A 20,271-nucleotide genomic window follows, 5' to 3' on the forward strand; every position below is an offset into this window, starting at 1 on the left:
CTCGTTTAGCTAGATAAATGGTGTTTGACTGCACTTCCAAGCACATTTTGAAAGTGCACTAAAATTTTCATTACTTGTTAAAATCTATGTCATGCCCATCAGTAACACCTAAAGCAGTGTGGAGCTCTCCTCCAAAGCCTGCTTCACTATTTCAGCCATTCTAACAAAGATATAACCTACTACAATAGATAGTGTTAGATCCAACCTCTTATCATAATAGATAAGCAAAGGAAAAAGTGATCTCTGGTTTCCCTTCAGCTCATATAAATCTTCCACTTTTTACTAAAGATTTCCATGGAGAGGAACAGGCATGAGTTCTGAGGAAGTTTTTGAGGCTCCATTTTGAAGGTTATTTTTTCATCCTCCTGGAGAAGCTCAGGAAGTATAGGTTAGATGAGTGGACAGTGAGGTCGATTGAGAACTGGCTGAAAGGCAGAGCTCAGAGGGTTGTCATCAGTGGCACAGAGTCTTTGGAGGTCTGTAGCTAGTGGTGATCCCCAGGGCTCAGTATTAGGTCCAGTTTTGCTCAATTTATTCATCAGTGACCTGGATGAAGGGACAGAGTGCTGCCTCAGCAAGTTTGCTGATGATACCAAGCTGGGAGGAGTGGCTGATACACCAGAGGGCTGTGCTGCCATTCAGAGGGACCTGGACAGGCTGGAGAGCTGCGCAGAGAGGAACCTTATGAAGTTCAGCAAGGGCAAGTGCAGGGTCCTGCAGCTAGGGTGGAATAATCCCATGCACCAGTACAGGCTGGGGGCTGACCTTCCGGAGAGCAGCTCTGCAGAGAAGAGCCTTGGGATCCTGGTGGACTGCAGGCTGACCATGAGCCAGCAATGTGCCCTTGTGGCCAAGAAGGCCAATGGTATCCTGGGTTGCATTGGGAAGAGTGTTGCCAGCAGGTGGAGGGAGGTGATCCTGCCCCTCTCCTCAGCGCTGATGAGGCCTCATCTTGAGTACTGTGTCCAGTTCTGGGCTGCCCAGTACAAGAGAGACCTGCAGCTACTGGAGAGAGTTCACTGTGGGGCTACAAAAATGATGAAGGGATTTGAGCTTCTCTCCTGTGAGGAAAAGCTGCGAGAGCTGGGCCTGTTTAGCCTGGAGAAGAGAAGACTGAGCGGGGCCCTTACCAGTGTATACAAATATCTGAAGGGAGAGTGTCAAGATGTTCCCAGAGATTCAAAGCCTGCGTGGATGTGATCCTGTGAAATGTGTTGTAGGTGACCCTACTCGAGCAGAGATGTTGGGCTGGATGATTTCCAGAGGTCCCTTCCAACCTCAGTTATTCTGTGAATCTGTGATCTGAAACAAGTTCATTTCAAATTATATTTATTCCTAATAGGGTTGCTAGAATCTGCATGCATTGTAGGATCAGAGAAAGTAACACTACTTCTTCTTGCTTATAAAGATGATTTCTCCAGTATTACTTTACATTATTTTGTCTATTCTAGTTTAATAATCCCAGGTTAACAAATGGTCTTCCCACTTCTTTGGGGAGAATATTTTTCAATGCAATCATCTCACTGTCCTTTTTTGTGGATGTTTGTACTATTCTGTTTAAATTTCTTCCTTTTTTCTGAACAGAACCTCTCAGATCTAAGTTCTGTAGACTCCTGCTATTAACGGAACCAATGCAGTTTGGTAATGCAAGAGGGATAGAGGTGGTATATGTCAGGGGGTCATGGTGGGGAGAATATATGGCATGTCACAAAGTTCCTTTGACTGAGGCCTGTAAGAGCTATAGGAAGGGCAGAAACTGTCTCTGCTGCACTCTGAACTTCATGTACCCAGTCTGAGTAATAACAGCTTGAATTTCAGTTCTTATCCGGTCCACTCCATAAACTGTCCCCTTACATGGGTCATGTGAGGTGGTCTTTGGCAAAGGAGGGCTTAGGTTGTAAGTATTGCAAACAGGGATTATAAAAAGCATTTGGAAAAAACTATCTAGTCAAAGGATGGGCTGTGTGGAAGTTGGGTTAGCAGTTATCTCAAAGTAGGAAGCAGTTCTGAGCTTTTGATAATTATGACAGGAAGTGGCCAGCTTCACAATGTCATTTTAGCTGCCTGCAGATTGTCTGTGACCAGTTCCATCTGATGTCTTGTGTTTTCTCATGGCTGCTTAAAGTAACTTTGTATAGACTATTTAATAAGCGAACTTTCAAAAATATCATATACTGAAGTACAATACTTTTATTTTTCCTTAGTGACTTTAAATGTTTTCATGCCACTATAAAATCCCCTGTTTTTAAATTGCTGCAACTTTACAAAGCCTTTTCAAATGCAAAGATCCAATTTTATTATTTGAGTGGGTTTTATTCTTTCATTTAACACCATAGTGTGATATTTTAAAACATTTCCTAAGCTGGAGCACAAATGCTAATTCTTTACACTGCTTCCTCAATGTAACTTGTGAACGCACATCTTGCCAAGCCAAGTAACATCTTCATCGTGGTGTATGGTATCATCAAACCATTGCTAACAGAGGCTGCCTGTAGCCAGAGCACATCTGCTGGACCCTCAGTTACTCTCCTCTGGTATCTCATGCTGACCCCTCGAGGAGCCTGGCTTCATGCTCATCTTGTCAATCTGCAGCATTTTGAGCAGGAAGAGCTCACAGCATGGCAGGGCTAACTGGGGAGGTTGGGCATTAGGACTCATGATGAGATATTGGTTCATCGTCATTTAATCTTCCTCTCATGAGAGCTACTCTCACTGTCCCCAATGTATTGCTTTACCCATGTGACCTTGTGACACTAGATATAAACTGCAGATAACAAACATATAATTTGCTTTGCTTCTGGATACTGAAATTCAGATTAGCTCTTCTCTATAGTTTGACTTGTGTCCTCGTGATGGACTGTGCTGCTTAATACCACTGCCTTTATAATGGGACAGTAAAGTTTGCTTTCTAAACACATAGTTCATTTTCTGTGAATTCAACAGACATGTGCCAGTTTATTTCATAAAGATGGTCCCAGAAGACATATACACACAGTTTATTACAGAATTTCAAATCTTTCCAACTGATGTCAGAACATCAGCACTCATCAGTGTGAAGCCTTTGGATGAGGAGAAAGAGGAAAATTCATCCAAGACCTTACCAGAGATTCTGAGCAGTGGGCATATCGATCCCTTGGCATGTCACAGCCACCATCATTGCAGAAATACAGAAATGATGTGCAGGCTTGATCTTCAGTTCTCACAGCAAATGCCACAGTTTCTGTTTCTAGGTTTGTCTGGTCCTCTGAATTCTGTTTGTTCATCAGTAGAGTGGGCAACATAACACTCACTTGTATTCCTTGGCCATGATAAGAGACTGGATAAATACTTGCACAAGTGCTTTTGAGATCTATGCTTCAAGTGTCCTTGCTATGGACTGAACCCTTCTGTGACTCTGTGAAAGCAGAGTATGGATCAAGTGTGTTTTCATAAGAACGTGGAGGTGCTGTTTGCCCATATGGGCCTCCCTGAGAATCCAGTAACTTGCAAGAACAGAATTACTTTGGCTTCCATTTCAAAGCTACTATTATGTCTGCTGATCTCACACTTTCATATATAGCTAAAATGTTCATTACACAGGTTCAGAAGTGAATTTCTCTGGTACAACACATTCCTGTAAGTTGTCTGATAATCTGGACAAGAACCTAATTGGCACATTTCTGCTTGAGGTGGTGTGTTCTAATTAAGAAAATTTATGTTGAAAGCAGGAACTTTTTTTGATAGCAAAGAGTTGCTAAGACTAGCTCTGCAAGTCTGAGGGGGGAAAAAAGACAACATTGTTAAATTACATAACTTCTGAAGATGAAAAAGAGAGTCTTTTGTTTGCTTAATTGTTGTTCTAGTCTTAAAGCCAATAGAGCTGAAGCACAGTAATGCAAAAGATCATGCTGAAAATACCTTGTCTCATTCAATTCTCTTACCTTGTCTTTCCAGCTTACATTGAATAAAAATGTTCTTCACTTCTGGACAGATTATCAAATTTAAAGTGTATTAGCAGGCACCAGCTGTGTGCTGTAATTATTTGGCTGAATCTTCTGACGTTAGAAGAGAAAATCTGAGTTAATGGCTCAGATGCTCTCCTGCTTGGTTCCCTAATATCTACCACCTTGCACCTGGTGCAGCTGCACAGAATGGGCATAAAACAGCAGGAGGGCAGAAGGGAACTGCTGGGGATGTACAGCATAGAGGGACAAATGACTATGCATGTTGCAAGGCAGGAAAGAGCTTCACAGCAAAATATTAACCATTCTCTGTTAATGGCCCCAAGTCAGGAAGGAACAATTCAGTTGTGCTTCTTTCCAGATGGCTGTAATGTTGCAATAGTCAGGCAGGGCTGAATTCATTTGTCTAAAGAAAGATATCTTCTGAGGTGCCCAAGGATATCCAGGGCATTTCCCCTGGACAACAGACGTGACCCCTTCTGCAGTGGCCACTAGAGGCCAGGGGCAATACCCTACAGTGCACTACATACGCTTAGGGCAACCCACAGTGCTACTGTTTTGGGTTGGCATTACACACTGTGGCAGTTCTTAGGGATTTGGTGCGAAGAGGAAAAATCAAGTGTTGTGCTCAGTCTCCTGTTCAAGTGCATGACCAGCCACCTTCTCAGTTGGGTCCACAGCTTCCCAGCACTGGGAAAAATGGATCTGTGTGTCTTGGGTGATTTTCTCTGAGGAGGTGCTGCCAGTGCAGCTCCAGCCTGGTTGCTAACCACAAGGGCTGGAGGCTGAGGGCAAGGGAGAAAACTCTGCTGGCATCAGCAGAGTGATGTGGGTTGGTTAGTTAACTTTGTCCTCTGCTAGTTAAATAAAGAGTGGCAAAATATATGGCCTTTAATGAGGAACTGTTAATGGTGGAGGCTGATTCAATGCATTAATAGTGGATAAAGCAGTGGCTGCTGATTCCTTACATCTACTCCTTGCATGGTTCTGGGGTCTTACTTGGACTAGGCTCCATTTGGTCATCTGGCCCAGGCATCTCACTGTGCACAGGATTTGAAGCTATGTGCAAAACCACTCACCGTTTTAGACCTTCTACCTCCATGAGAGGCTGGAGCACTTTTGGTGTGCATGTGGTTTCATTTCTCCTAAAAGGAATCTAGTTCATATGCACCCAAATATACTCTGCGAATTGGGCCAACATACAGTAAATAGGGTTTCTGGAGAATTTACTTTAAAAATGTACCACTGCACTGAACCAAATACTAATGTAGATTCAGGAGAGAAAGAAAGAGAGAGAAAGTTCACAGTGAACTGAGAAACATGAGGCATACGGAGGAACTTCCTTGTCCATCTCTGGTAACTCGAATGCCCTTCAGATTTTAACAGAAAAAATTAGATAATCTCATTATCTCCCTGTAAATAAAGACACAGGTATTAATTTCTGAAGAGAATTGTATGGACAATTCTGGACTGTTCCAATGTGGAGGTACACTATATGATTGACAGATGCTAAGGGGGGATCCCAGTAGCTTTGCAAATGTTTATGGGAAAACTCAGCCCAGTAGAATCATGTGATTCTTTTAAGAGTGATGTGATTCTTGGTTCTGTTTAGTTGTCTACCTGTCGCCAGCCTTTGGTGGCACTTGTTTTTCATCGTCAAGCTTTTCTGTCTAGCCACAAGGGATGGAAACTTACTTTAGATGTGAAAGCTGAACCTTTTGGGAAAATCTCTGTTCTCCCAACATGGCCTTCAGGCAGAAAACTACAGGATTGGATTAGACTGGAGATAGAATTGCAAAAGTTGGCAGTATTCACATGTACATATTACAGGGATGCCACAGTAGTGTTCTTTAGTGTTGAACAAGCCGAAAGATTTTGACCTGGCAGCTCATGACCTTCAACAGTAAGCCTATAGGAATAGGCAACCTGGTTAGTGTACAACATGTACACATACAGTGCTACATATAAATAATGTTTTTCTTTTTTGTGCTGGCCTGCCTTCGCCTCACTTTTATTGGTGAATGAAACTTTCAGTAGTAATGATTAGAAGGCAATAGTTCCTCTTGTGCTCTAAAAGGTAGGAAAATATTCAAAACTATATAGAATTCTTCTTGGATCATGTTATTGCATATGAAACTTTGCTAATTGGAGTCAGTTATTCTTGGCAAAAACAGTTCTATGGTTAATAAAATAAAGAATGGGCAAAATACAAATCTGATATGAAATTTACTTGCTCTGCTACAACATTTGGAAAAGGGCTAGAGTATATATTGGAAATACTGATAAAATTTACCATCATACATCCATGTTGATGGCACATTGTGAGTACCCACTAGTTAACTGAAAGAACAGAGTAGTTGGCAGACCACCTGGAGCTTTCTGTCACAAAAAAAAAAGAGGAAATTTAGAAATTAAAAGTTAGAACTACATGTAAGGAAAGCAGAAAGACTTTATAAATGGCCCACTGACTACAAATAGAGTAGAATCCAACAGAAAATATGCAGTCTGAGCTACTTGTTCCGCATACTCTGTGTGGTTACTAAAGATTGTGCCAGATGAATGTAAAATAATATTGTCAAGCAAATACAGAATTCCTTTTAGTAACATTTACATCAAATACATATAAGAATACATTTCTAAATATGTTGAGACTGATTAATCAGAACCTTACTTGCACTGAGATTAGGATCAGACTCTTTAGTCCATATTCATATTCATTTATTCATGAGGAGTTTGAAATTTTGCCCAGAACTTTACAGGCTGGGACATGACCACCTTTACTTTGTCTGGAAAAAACACTGCTCATATCCTCTTTCAGTTAGAAAGTGTCTTTACTGGCAGTATTAACTACATGCCACAATAGCGCTGTAAAGTAAACTATGGTCAACCTAATTTAAAAATGTCAATTAGTTATCAGGAAAGAAAGTGATTCTTAGATTGGGGGCTTATTCCATTAAGACTATCTTATGCACATGGAATTAAAGTAAATTTTTTCTGTACAGTTATCAAGAGCCACAGTCATAATGAAAATCAGGATGGGTTCATAGAAAAATGTCTTACAAAGAAGGACACAGAATTAAAGGCTTTCCAGTTTTCTTTATTCTAGCAATGTAATCAGCTGGGAGAGAAAATGCCACCTAACATCTAGTGGAAGATGCTGAATGATAAGATGCCTATATTTATTCCTGGCTCTGGCACTGACTCTTCTGCTCTTGGGTGAATCATGGCTTCACTTCATCTGTGTATGATAATGATTAAAATAAATTTTATCTATTTCCAAAAGTTGTCTACCTGTCCACAGGTCTACAAGATTTAATTCTACTTCTAACACATGCTTTGAAATACTCTGATATCAGCCACTCCTCACGCTTTTGTATCATCTGCAGGCTTGCTGAGAATGCACTCAGTCTCATTATCCAGGTCATTAATGAAGATATTAAACAGTATTGGCTCCACTATCAACTCCTAGGGTACACCACTGGTGACTGGCATCCAAGAGGACTTTGTGGGGCTGATCACAGCCCTCAGAGCCAGGACGTTCAGCTAGTTTTGAATCCACCTCACCACTCAATCTCCAGACCACACTTCATCAGTTTGTCTATGAGGATATTACGGGAGATAGTGTTGAAAGCCTTGCTAAAGTCAAGATAAACAATATCCACTGCTCGCTCTCATTCAGCAAGCCAGTTATCTCATTGTAGAAGGTTGTCTGGTTGGTCATACATGGTTTTCCCTATTATAATCCATGCTGATTACTCTCAATCACCTTTTTGTCCTTCATTTATGTGGAAATACCATCCAGGACTAGTTGCTCCATTGACTTTCCAGGGGTTAAGGTGAGGCCTACTGGCCTATAGTTCCCTGAATTCTCCTTCTTGTCCCTCTTGAAGATAGGAGTGACCTTTCTTTTCTTCCCATGCTTATGAACCTCCCCTGATTGATAACCACGAGTGGCCCTGCAATTACATTGGCTGGCTCCTACAGCATTCATTCCTAACCTGACCCTCTTCTCCCAAGAGTAGGTTTTCCTTTCTCTGAACATTTCCACTGGACATGGGGACCTGGGATTACTGAAGGCAAATCTTACCACTGAAGACTGAGGTGAAGACAGCACTAAGTATCTCAGCCTTTTTCATATCCTTTGTTACCAGGTTCTCTGCCCACTTCAGCAGTGGGTCCACATTTTCTCTTGGCTTCTTTTTGTTGCTGATGTACCTATGGAAGCCTTTATTGCTGCCCTTCATTTCCCTTGACAAGTTCAATGCTAGGTGGGCTTTGGCTTTCCAGGTTCCAGCCCTTCACACTCAAACAATGCCTCTGTAGTCCTCCTGGCCCACCTGAGCCTGCTTCCACCTCTTGTATTCTTCCTTTTTATGTTTGATTCTGTCAGGAGCTCCATGTTTGTCCATGAAGACTTCTTGCCACCTTTGCTTGACTTTTTGTACATCAGGATGGACCAATCACACTCAAGTTTGGAGTAGGTGATCCTTGAAACTCATCCAGCTCTCTAGGGCCATATCCCATGGGATTCTTCCAAGCAGGTCCCTTAATAGGCCACAGTCTACTCTCCTGAAATCCAGGGTTGTGATCCTGCTTTTTTGCCCTGCTTCATCCTCACAGGACTGTGAACTATATCATCTTATGGTTCGCTGTAGCCAGGGTTGCCCCTGACTTTCACATCTTCAACCTCTTTGTTTGTAAGAAGTGTCAGTTCCAGCAGAGTACCTTCTCGTCAGCTGCTTGATCACTTGTATAGAAAGTGAGTTATCACCTCCTGAATTGCTTCTGCCTTGCTGCATTATCTCTTGAGCAAACATCTAGGTAGTTACCATTGTGCCCATGAGGGTGAAGGACTGTGAGTGTTAGGCTTCTACTAGTTATGTGAAGAAGACTTCACCTACTACTTCTTTCTGGTCAGGCAGTTCACAGAAGACACTCACCACAATGTCACCTATGTTGGTCTGCCTGCTAGTCCTGACCCACAAGGTCATCTGGCTTCTCATCCATCCCAGCCACAGCTCTCCCATTGGGAGTATTCCCATTGCTCCCTCACATCAGTGGTAACTCCTCATCCCAGTCTGTCCTTAATGAAAAGCCTGTATTCATCCTTTGCTGGCCTCCATTTGTGTGAGCTATCTCACCATGTCTCTCTCTCTCTGATGAAATTGTAGCCATGCAGCTGCACCCAGCCCTCTATTTTCTCCTGTTTGGTTCTCAGTGCTGTGTGCATTAGTGTAAAGGCACTGCAGAGAGGCGTCCAGTCAGGCTGGCTTTCCAGAAAAGGTGTGAGATCTTCCCTCATCAGGCTGTCATGCAGGCACTTCTTGATCTGTGTGTGTATGCATGGGGTGGGCTACCTTCAGTTCGGTTTTGGTGATTCCAAGGTCTCTCTTGTCCTAATCAGCCTGAGTCCTCAGCTTGTGAACCCATTCCACCACTTCCTCAACTGATGGTGGGTTGTCATCTCCCTTCCACATTGTCCCTAGTGTAAGTCTGTCTCTCTGAACGTGTCTTCTATATTGCAGGAAACTAAATAGATTGCTACCAGTCTGCTTGGAAAAAAATTACTAGGAAAATGGGAAGAATATGACAGATTTTATAATTTTGATGAGGCAAAGGTGAATAGAAAAAGGAGTTTCACTGTTCACTGCTTTTCACAGCACAAGAACTAGAAGTCAGCCTGCAGCTTAAAAGAAACAAAGGGAATATATTTTTCACACAATGCAGAGTCAAATTATGAGTTCTTCTGTCACATGAGATTTCCTGCTGCTATCAAGAAATTGACTAGAAAACATCCAGATGCAGAGATAAAATGGGCTTAAATTAAAAAAAAAATGATTATATTAGTGTAATGGCACTTTCCAGAAGCTGTTTGTTTATCATGCCATTCTGGAGAGAGATGGGGAGGGATTACCTTGGACCTCTGTGTTGCCCAATAGTTTGCATACAATGTATATGACTCTGGAATCGGAAGGGCTCATAAATCTTTAGTAAATTGTAGCCTGCACAGGATTCACAGGATGCTTAAGAGAAGCATGGAATGAGACTAGCTTATAAACCTGACCTTAATAACCAACATGAATCTTAAAGCAGACAGAAAGTGTCTAGCACTAATAAAATAGGCAGAACTGCTTGCAGACTTATTCTAAATACCAATTGATTCCACCTCTTTCAATAGCTCTCTGAATCTGTCAGCATGGACCAGAAAAATCTCTATAACACATTTATTCCAGGAGGCTCCTGAATGTTAGTTAGTAAAGTGGAAGCTGAATAGAAAATTGAAGAAATACCAGAAGAAAAATCAAAATTAAAATCAGGTCCTCAGAAGTGGCCTGTTACACTTTTTTTTTTCAGTGCTAGTAAGTGCCATATATTTTGTACTCTCCTTTTTTAAAAAAAAGCTAATAAAGGAGTGCTGGAAGTGGCTGTGGAGGGCAGCGTGCCTATTTGGGAGTGATACTCCTCAAGTACAGACTCACAGAATCACAGAATCACAGAATGGTTGAAGTTGGAAGGGACCTCTGGAAATCATCTAGTCCAACCTCCCTGTTTCAGTTTCTGCCTGTTGCTTCTTGCCCTGTCACTTGGCACCTCTGAGAAGAGTCTGGCCCCATCCTTTTCACACCCTCCCTTCAGGTACTTATACACATTGGTAAGATCCCCCCTCAGTCTTCTCTTCTCCAGGCTAAACAGGCCCAGCTCTCGCAGCTTTTCCTCATAGGAGAGAAGCTTGAATCCCTTTATCATTTTCATAGCCCCACACTGAACTCTCTCCAGTAGCTCCAGGTCTCTCTTGTACTGGGGAGCTAGTACTTGAGATGAGGCCTCCCCTGAGAGAGGGGCAGGATCACCTCCCTCCACCTGCTGGCAGCACTATTCCTAATGCACCCCAGGAGACCATTGGCCTTCTTGGCCACAAGGGCACATTGCTGGCTCATGGTCAGCCTGCAGTCCACCAGGATCCCAAGGCTCTTCTCTGCAGAGCTGCTCTCCAGAAGGTCAACTCCGAGTCTGTACTGGTGCATGGGATTATTCCACCCTAGCTGCAGGACCCTGCACTTGCCCTTGCTGAACTTCATGAGGTTCCTCTCCACCCAGCTCTCCAGCCTCTCCAGGTCTCTCTGAATGGCAGCACAGCCCTCTGGTGTATCAGCCACTCCTCCCAGCTTGGTATCATCAGCAAACTTGCTGAGGCAGTACTCTGTCCCTTCATCCAGGTCACTGATGAATAAATTGAGCAAAACTGGACCTAATACTGAGCCCTGGGGATCACCACTAGCTACAGACCTCCAACTAGATCTGCACCACTGACAACAACCCTCTGAGCTCTGCCTTTCAGCCAGTTCTCAATCGACCTCACTCGTCTAGCCTGCACTTCCTGACCTTTCTTTATGAGGATGTTATGTGAGACAGAGTCGAATGTATGATTTCCATATCTGTGTTAACTACCAAAAAATTAGACATTGGGTCTGTTCTGTTGTCTCCCTTTCCAATCAATGAGGAAAAAGGCACTTTGAAAGCAGCGATTCATCCCTTTTACAAGAAGTCTGAAGTAATGCAGACAGTTGCCTCCAGCAGTGGCTACATCTCTTGAGGGTGCCCAAGATGACTAGCTCAGAAATCCCCTCGCTCCGCAGACAATGATTAGGAGAGGTGAGTGCCACAGCCTGCCCCTCTGTGAGCCCAGGAGCTGGACCGAGTGCCTGGGAAGCCCCCTGGCCAGGCCTGCCAGGGGGCTCTGGGATGGGAGGATGAGTCATCCCTGTAGTTTATGTTTCTGCTCTTCCTCTTCGAGGAGCCTCTAATCTAAATTAGATGATTATGTTTTAAAAGGCTAAATCCTGCCTTAGCCCCATAGACCATCCACTTCAGTGCATAAACATGTATTTCACTTTTACTCCACTGGGACATTATAATGTGTTTCAAGTTGAATGCCAGCTTAAATACTTCACTGACTAGTGGTAAATCCAGCCATAATTTCCTGTATTTGGATCACAATGTAAAGGGGGAGCTGCTACTTTTTCATAATTCTTTTTTTCCATTTGCCTTGAACAAACATTTCTGGGTGCAGCTGGTATGAAAGGAAGCAGGAACCAGAGCCTGAAACAAACAGTGTATTAAAAGGACATCACAGTGGGCTGTTGTTACCCCACTCTTCTCCAGATTGGATCTCCACACTAATATTGCAATAATTGATAAACAAAGTAAAAATGCACATATTTTAGAATTTACAGATCTATTTGAAATGCAGTAAGGCAGTACAAAAGGGATGGCAAATGCACTGGCAGTCTGGCAACAATATTACTGCTGCAAGCTTTGAACGAGCTATTAATTAGGAGTCATCTTCAATTAGGCATAAATAAGTCCCCAGCTGTTTTGAGTTAACTGGATGTTTGCAATTGGAACTAGAAGCAAACCCAAGAAAAAAATGATTAGAATTAATCAATATATGAAACATGTGATGCAAAAACTCTAAGTGACTACACTGGTTGTGCAGCTTTGTACAAACATTTATTTTTCCCAGGAATAATGTGTGTATAATGTACCTGGCTGTTCCGCTTGCTTGATTATTTTACCCTTTAGGCCTATATTGTTCCTCTGTTCTGCAAGTGTTATATGAATCTGTTCTGATCTGCAGCTTTAAGCGAGTCATTGCAAGTCTCCTTTTATTTTTCACATAACTATTATGATAATAAGAGGAATTTTACATAAAGATCAAGGCTGTGGTATCCCATTGGTTTTCTGACCAGGTGTTATTGAGGCTCAAGAGGGCATAGAGAGTCAGTGGTGTTCTTGTGGCTGGCGTTTTATGTCAGGTGATTGCATGTGACTCCAACTGTGGTAACCATGTTTTAAAATATTTTTCATGGTTTACTGAAGTGAAGAAAAAAAGAAGAAAGTTGTTGAAGATTTTGAAATATGAAATAAGGCTCTGGAATTAAGTTTTCTTCTAGTGCTAAATAAGTCATTATGGGGGAACTTCCATACTGGCATAGAAATAATACAAATAGTTCATTGGAGAGGGGAAAAAAAAAGTTAATTTGAGTGGTTTAGAATTCTATTCTTGAGGTTTGGTTCCTTCGCCTTTTAGACAAACAGGACAAGTGCACACTAATGATAAAAAAGAATAGAGAAGAAATATGTCTTTATGTCTCTTGCGCTGAACTTGCATCCTCAATCTAGGAAAGCATCAGCCCAGCTCTTGGTTTGAAAAACCACTCAGAGAAATGGAAAGCTTTTATCAGCATTACACTGTTTATTTGTTTATTGCTTTTATTTGGCCTCCCTAGGATCAGCAAAAGGAATCTCAGTCTGTGTCTCTGTACTGAGCAGAAATCGGATGGAGATGTTGGAGGGAGCTGATGCCACTGGGGTACTCTCCACTGCCAGCTCAAGAGTCCTCACAGCGTTCCCCAGTGATGGCCCAAGGAGCCCCAGGAGACAGTGAGGGAGGAGGGATCAGCCAGGGTTACAGTTTGTTTCTTCCAGTCATCTTTCATTTAGTGACCGCCGGGGAACAGGTCAGCACAACCAGCCATGAAAACACGTCCGTGAGTCTGGCTCTAATCATCCATCTCATATCTCAAAAATTTCTGCTTCTTATCATGCCAGTAGGGAGTATTATTAAAAAAAACCTCCTTGTTGTAATCAGTCCTGTTTATACGATGTGTTTTATCTCCAGCCTGGTTACTTTCACTTGCAACATTAGGTAACAAGCTGAGAGAGGTTCCTACCACACAGGAAAGTTTAGAAAATGGGTCTTGTGCAATAGCACCTATCGATTCTTATGAGCAGTCCTCGATGACTATTTCTTGCTCTTTACTGAAGGCGTATTTCCATGCCATGGCTCAAATCCTATTCCTTTGGCTCAGAAGGCGTCACAAGGACTGCTTATGCATTAATGCCAGGCAGGATTGTTTTCTCACTGAGTATGTGACAATATATACCCCATCATGGCCTGTGACAGGCAGCATGAAATTAAAGTTATTCGTGAGACTAGTATTAAGTATCACAGATTCCTTATTTTGGAGAGTGAAGCTGTAGAGCCCTCTTGTGGGAAAGAAATAGCAATCCTGGTTGTTGTGAAGCACATACTTTGGGGAAAATCTTCGGTGAACTTCTGCTGTTGTCTATCAAAGTGCTGCACTGTGATTTGCACTGTGCAACAGCCCCTCGTACTGGCCATCAGTGCTCAAATCTGACTCCTATTGGCAAACAAGGAAAAAAGAAAGAGGTGTATTTCTCAGGTCTGCATAAAATTCAGTCCTGTCTGTGGCCAAATACTTCATCTTCATCTTCTTCCCTCTCTTCTTGTCCTAGATCTTCCAGATTTGCTTATTTTCTGTCATAGTAGTGGATTTTATTCTAAAAACAAAGTTCTCTGCACTTTTCAGCTAGTCCCAGCAGTGATGGTGAATGATGAACAAAGATTAATAAACCAATGATGAATGAAGATTCATGGGTGGAATAGGTAGGTCTACACTGTGCTCATGGTCCCTGACCTGTCATGTTCCCTTTTATCCTCCAAATGGAGATGCCAGTTCCTTGAGCCCAAACTCAACCTCACTCCCCTGAAGGAGGAGTGCAGTCTCCTGCCTCACCTCCTCGTGACCTGCCCTCACCTCCACAGCCTCTTGCCTCCTGGCCCTGGAAACCCTAGGCTGGGTTTCCAGAGGCATTAAACCGTCCATGTGTCTCTGTTCAGGGAACCAGATTTTGGCTCGGTGTGTTATCCATGTGTTTAGAGGAGCTGAGAGCTGGCTCCCAGCTGCAGGCAATGATAGGATGCCAGAGCTGTGCCTGTAGGCAGGCACAGTTAGGGCTGGCACCTGGTTTATGTCAGATCTGAGGACAGGAGGAGCCAGGTGTTAGCTCCCAAGTATGCCTAAAAAGTCAGTGAGACGAATTGCTTCTGGCTTGCTCTAGGCAGGCAATGGCCGGAGTTAGACTTTGGAACTTTTGTACTGAGTCACACTGATGTAGTTCATAGACCCATGACTTGCAAGGCATGATGGCAGTTTAAATACCTTTGCCACAAGCCTTGCATACTTCCCCAGCATAAAATTTGCCATGCTGAGCATCCCAAGGGTATCTGAGTATCTAATGCTGCCTGTCCTAATTATGTCCACAAGCTTTGGATCTTCTCCTATAGATTAACACCCATTCCTGACATCAAACTCGGGTGAGTTGCAGTCTTCTGGTGGCAAGCATTACCCAGGGCAAATATGCTCAGGCCCAGGTTTGCAGTCCTTGGAAGAAGTGGGTCATTCTGGGGTCAGCGTTTGATACTAAGAATAAATCTGTCTAACAGCATTTTGCTGCTGAAAGGGGCAGTTGTGTTTCTCCTGCCCACGTTTCAACGTGCAGGTCTACCTTGTCCTTAGTGGCATGAAATCCCTGTCACCAGCCAAGTGCCAGTGTCAGTGCAACAGACCTGGGGAAGCGTATTTCAGTAACGGCTGGTGGTTATGTTGACTGAGCTATAATGTGAAATTGCAACCCTGAGGTCAGACCACAGGAATCCTAGGATCAGACCATGCTGTTCCTCAGGGGAGGTAATGCCTGTTTGCTCTTTCATATTCTGGCAGCTGTACAAAAAACACAGCACAACAACAACAGCAACCAGTCCCTCTGAAGCTCAAGTTAGGAGAAAGCTCGTTTTCATTGTTCCTTTGTTCTTATTATTCTGTCCATGGACATTTGTATATTTTCACCCCCTCTTCTGATCTCATTCCATGTCTCTTTGGCTGCTTCCTGTGTTCAGACACCCCATGTACTTAGCTGCAAACAAGGTCCTAAATTGCTACCCCAAAGCACTCTCTATTTAAAAAAATACACCTTTCTACAACAATTTTCTCAAATATGAAGTTTCCCAGATATGAAATACATAAACCAGTGGAGGGAATTCTTGGAAATATTTACATTATTGAAAACTCTAAAAGTCCAAAATATCACAAATAAGGTAATATGAGTATACTCAAAAAAACATAGCAAAGTCTTAAAATTCTCTTTTAGAATAAGTAATACACTATGAATTTGTTTTGTCTTTTTAAGACTGTTTTATGGCGTCATATTTTCATTTTTTTCTGAAATCAGAGTGAAAAGTTTATCAGTATTGAAGTTCATTTTTCATAAAAGTGTCAAGAGGATGTTCTCAGAGGTGACCAGTGACAGGACAGGAGGCATCGGGCACAAACTGAAACTGAAGAAGTTCTGCCTGAATATGAAGAAGAACTTCCATACTGTGAGAGTGGCAGAGCGCTGGAACAGGTTGCCCAGAGAGGTTGTGGAGTCTCCTTCTCTGGAGAGATTCAAAATCTGCCTGGATGCAACCCTGTCTAACATGCTCTAGGTGATCCTGCTTGAGCAGAGGGGTTGGACCTCTCCAGAGGTCCCTTCCAACCGCAATCATTCTGTGATTCTGTGATTCTGTAAAAGGATGGACAAATTCGTAACTGAGCATAGGTCATCATTGCAGCTAAATCTTGTAACAGTTTATTAAAAAATATTATGAATAGGTTCTAAAATCTACTTGATTATGACATGAATGTTTTGTTGCTTTTTCTAATTAAAAAACAACTCTATTTGCTGCTGTTACTGGAGGCTCTAGAAGGTAAAGCAATGTCTCTTCAAAGAATGACCAAAATCAACAAGCTACTGATGAGTTGAGGGGAAATGCTTCAAGTAAGGAGAGTATTTGCCTTTTCTCATTTCATGTTTTTGTATGGATGTGCAAGGGTTTGAGAAGCACAATCTGTATTTTGGCAGAATGTCTTATCTTACTTTCCTAAAGCAGAAAAAGTGAGCATGAGGGTTTATAGTTTGGATTAAGTAATCCTGTGTAGGCGCATACAGAGAGATTTGAGGGGGATGTTGCTGTTTTTTAGGATCAAAGTTATTGATTGGCTGTTGAAACTATTGAACCTAAGTCGCTGGACTGTTTTGTATGCTGCTGAGAAGATATGAAACCTGCACCTCACAATGTGGAATAACAGTCCAAAAGATAGAGCAAACCCTCTATTTACCTCTAACAACAAAGAAATACACATCCTTAGATCTGGATCCTTGCTACACACCTAGCAATATTGCATCAAGAGCTGTTGCATACCTAGATGCAACGCTGAAATGTCTTGTTCATAGGATCACTACAAACTAAATAAAAAAAGAAAAGAATGAGTATTAATTTTCTTACATGACCTCCTAAACATGAGAGCTTGGACTCTTAGAAAAACAACATGACTCAGGAGGCTAATGTTATTCAAAATAGCAGAAAATCTTAGGAAGGAGCCTGTTGTTCAGCCTTAGGGGTAATCATTAAAATTATCCAAAATCCCAAATCTATGTAGCTTTGATAGAGCTTTAAATTTGTTTTGTGCAGAGTGTAGGGCAAAGGAAAAAGAGTCTAACTTCGCATTTATTCCCTTCTCTCCCTTTTATACCAGGCAAGCTTTGAAAATTAAATTCAGTTTGATTTCCTTACTGTGCTTTGATTAAAATGCTACGGAAGTCTAATAATGACTTAGACTAGTCCACAGTGCTAATGTACCATTTCATTATTTTTTTCTTGTAATAGCTCTTTGCTGGGTCTGTGTTATGTCTAAACATCTGTCACATAGACAGTGACATGGCATTGAGAGTCCCATTGGTTTTATTCTGCTGTATGCCCTGTTGGCAAAGTCTCTTGTTTACAAGGCTGCACGGAGCCGTTCTCTGTGTGTGCCCTTTCCAGCCGTCCAAAGTGTTTAGAATTGCATTCCACATCCATGGTTGTAATGGAGAGCCACATTATGGAGCTGTTACACAAGTATATATTTAGGCCCAGTTCAGCAAAGGTCTAAAAATATGTCTAAATCAAAATATGACAAGGTAGTACCATTCAGAGATACCTTAGCTGCCTTGGAACAAGTTAATGCCATATGGGAAGCAATACAGTTTCACTGGTGCAAAGTTCTCCTTGGGGACATTTCACCCCTCTTGGGGGCCTTGATGCAGTTTTTTTGGAAATATGACACATCCTCTAAGTGCTCCCACCAATTTGTTTAGAGCTAGTGTAGAGCTAGAGCTCTGTATGGCATTATAAAGCACAGACCCTGTGCCTTGCGAGTACACTCGGAAGAAGTGGTGGGTGATTGTTGTGGGGGACTCCATGCTGCAGGGGATGGAGGCACCTATCTGCTGACCTGACCTCTTGTCTAGAGAGGTTTGCTGCCTGCCAGGGTCTCATATACGAGATGTCATCAAAAGACTGCCAAGGCTTGTCCACACATCAGATTACAACCCTATACTGCTCTTTCATGTGGGCGCTAATGATACTAAGAGCAAAATGGAATTGATCAAACAGTATTTTAGAGCTCTAGGCATGATGGTCAAGAGTCTGGGAGCCCAGGTGATCTTCTCCTCAATCCTGCCTATGAGGGGGAAGGATGGGAGAAAGAGCAGATGGATTTTCCAAACTAACAACTGCCTGCACTCATGGTGTTGGCAACAGGGTTTTGGTTTCTATGACCATGGGACACTGTTTGAAGATCAACAACTGATGAGGAGAGATAGTATCCACCTCACTAGAGTCGGGCACACGTGTCTTTGCCAACAGGTTGGCTACTCTGGTAAAGAGGGCTTTGAACTAGGAAGGATGGGGAAGGGGAGAGTTATAAAGACAGGGCAGTCAAGAAAACACAGCTCAAGTTGGGAGGCCTCCAGCAGGTGCATGCAGTCAGGGATGTGCATATGAGACATGGCTGTGGGGGATCGTCTTGCACCCCTCGTGAGAAACCTGCCTGCCCAACTATCTCTCTGAAACGCCTGCACACCAATGCACGCAGCATGGGGAATAAACAGGAGGAACTGGAGATCTGTGTGCAGTCACAGGGCCATGATTTCATTGCAGTCACAGAGACATGGTGGAATAGCTTGCATGACTGGAATGCTGTCATGGATGGCAATGTGCTTTATAGAAAAAGACAGGCCAGGGAAGCGAGGTGGTGGAGTTGCTCTTTATGTGAGAGAGCAATGGGAGTCTATGAAGCTCTGCCTAGAACTGGGTGAAGAGCGAGTCAAGAACTTATGGGTAAGGATTAAAGGGCAGGCTAAGATGGGGGACACTGTTGAGGGTTTCTACTACAGGCCACCTGATCAGGAAGAGCAAGTCGATGAGGTCTTCTACAGACAGCTGGAAGTAGCCTCACAATCAGAGGCCCTGTTTCTCATGGGGGACTTCAACCACCCTGACATCTACTGGAAAGACAACACAGCTAGGCAGAAACAGTCCAGGAAGCTCGTGCAGAGCATCGATGATAACGTGTTGACACAAGGGGTGTCGCTTTCCATCATCTTTGAAAGGTCATGGAGAACTGGAGAGATGCCTAAGGACTAGAAGAAAGCCAATGTCACTCCAGTATTCAAAAAGGGCAAGAATCAGGATTGAGGAAATTACCAGCCAGTTAGCCTCACCTCCATCCCTGGAAAAGTGATGGAACAGCTCATTCTGGATGTTGTCGCCAAGCATATGGAGGGAAAGAAGGTGATCGGGAGTAGTCAGCATAGTTTCACCAGGGGGAAATCATGTTTAACCAACCTGATAGCCTTCTGTGATGAAATGACTGGCTGGGTAGATGAGGGGAGAGCAGTGGATGTTGTCTAACTTGACTTCAGCAAGGCTTTCGATGCTGTCTCCCATAACATAGTTAAGCTCAGGAAGTATAGGTTAGACGAGTGGACAGTGAGGTGGATTGAGAACTGGCTGAAAGGCAGAGCTAAGAGGGTTGTTGTCAGTGGCACAGAGTCTAGTTGGAGGCTTGTGGCTAATGGAGTTCCTTAGGGCTCAGAACTGGGTTCAGTCTTGTTAAGGTTATTATTTGTCAATGACCTGGATGAGGGGATGGAGTGCCTCCTCAGGAAGTTTGTTGAAGATACCAAGTTTGAAGGAGTGGCTGAAACAATAGAAGGCTGTGCTGCCATTCAGAGGGATCTGGACAGGCTGGAGAGCAGGGCAGAGAGGAACCTCATGAAGTTCAGCAAGGGCAAGTGCAGGGTCCTGCAGCTAGGGTGGAATAATCCCATGCACCAGTACAGGCTGGGGGCTGACCTTCCGGAGAGCAGCTCTGCAGAGAAGAGCCTGGGGGTCCTGGTGGACTGCAGGCTGACCTCGAGCCAGCAATGTGCCCTTGTGGCCAAGAAGGCCAACGGTATCCTGGGGTGCATTGGGAAGAGTGTTGCCAGCAGGTGGAGGGAGGTGATCCTGCCCCTCTCCTCAGCGCTGATGAGGCCTCATCTTGAGTACTGCATCCAGTTCTTGGCTCCCCAGTACAAGAAAGACCTGAAGCTACTGGAG

At 43.2% G+C, this 20,271-nt stretch overlaps 1 non-coding gene across 1 annotated transcript; it reads left to right on the forward strand.

Annotated features, from left to right (window-relative positions):
- The first annotated feature begins 238 nt into the window (after positions 1 to 238).
- LOC134137656 (U5 spliceosomal RNA) lies at positions 239 to 352 on the forward strand. Its single transcript, XR_009957744.1, has one exon. It is a non-coding gene; the product is annotated as a U5 spliceosomal RNA (small nuclear RNA).
- Positions 353 to 20,271: the final 19,919 nt, after the last annotated feature.

Source organism: Rhea pennata, chromosome 2 (assembly GCF_028389875.1).
Source record: "Rhea pennata isolate bPtePen1 chromosome 2, bPtePen1.pri, whole genome shotgun sequence".
Lineage (NCBI taxonomy): Eukaryota > Metazoa > Chordata > Aves > Rheiformes > Rheidae > Rhea > Rhea pennata.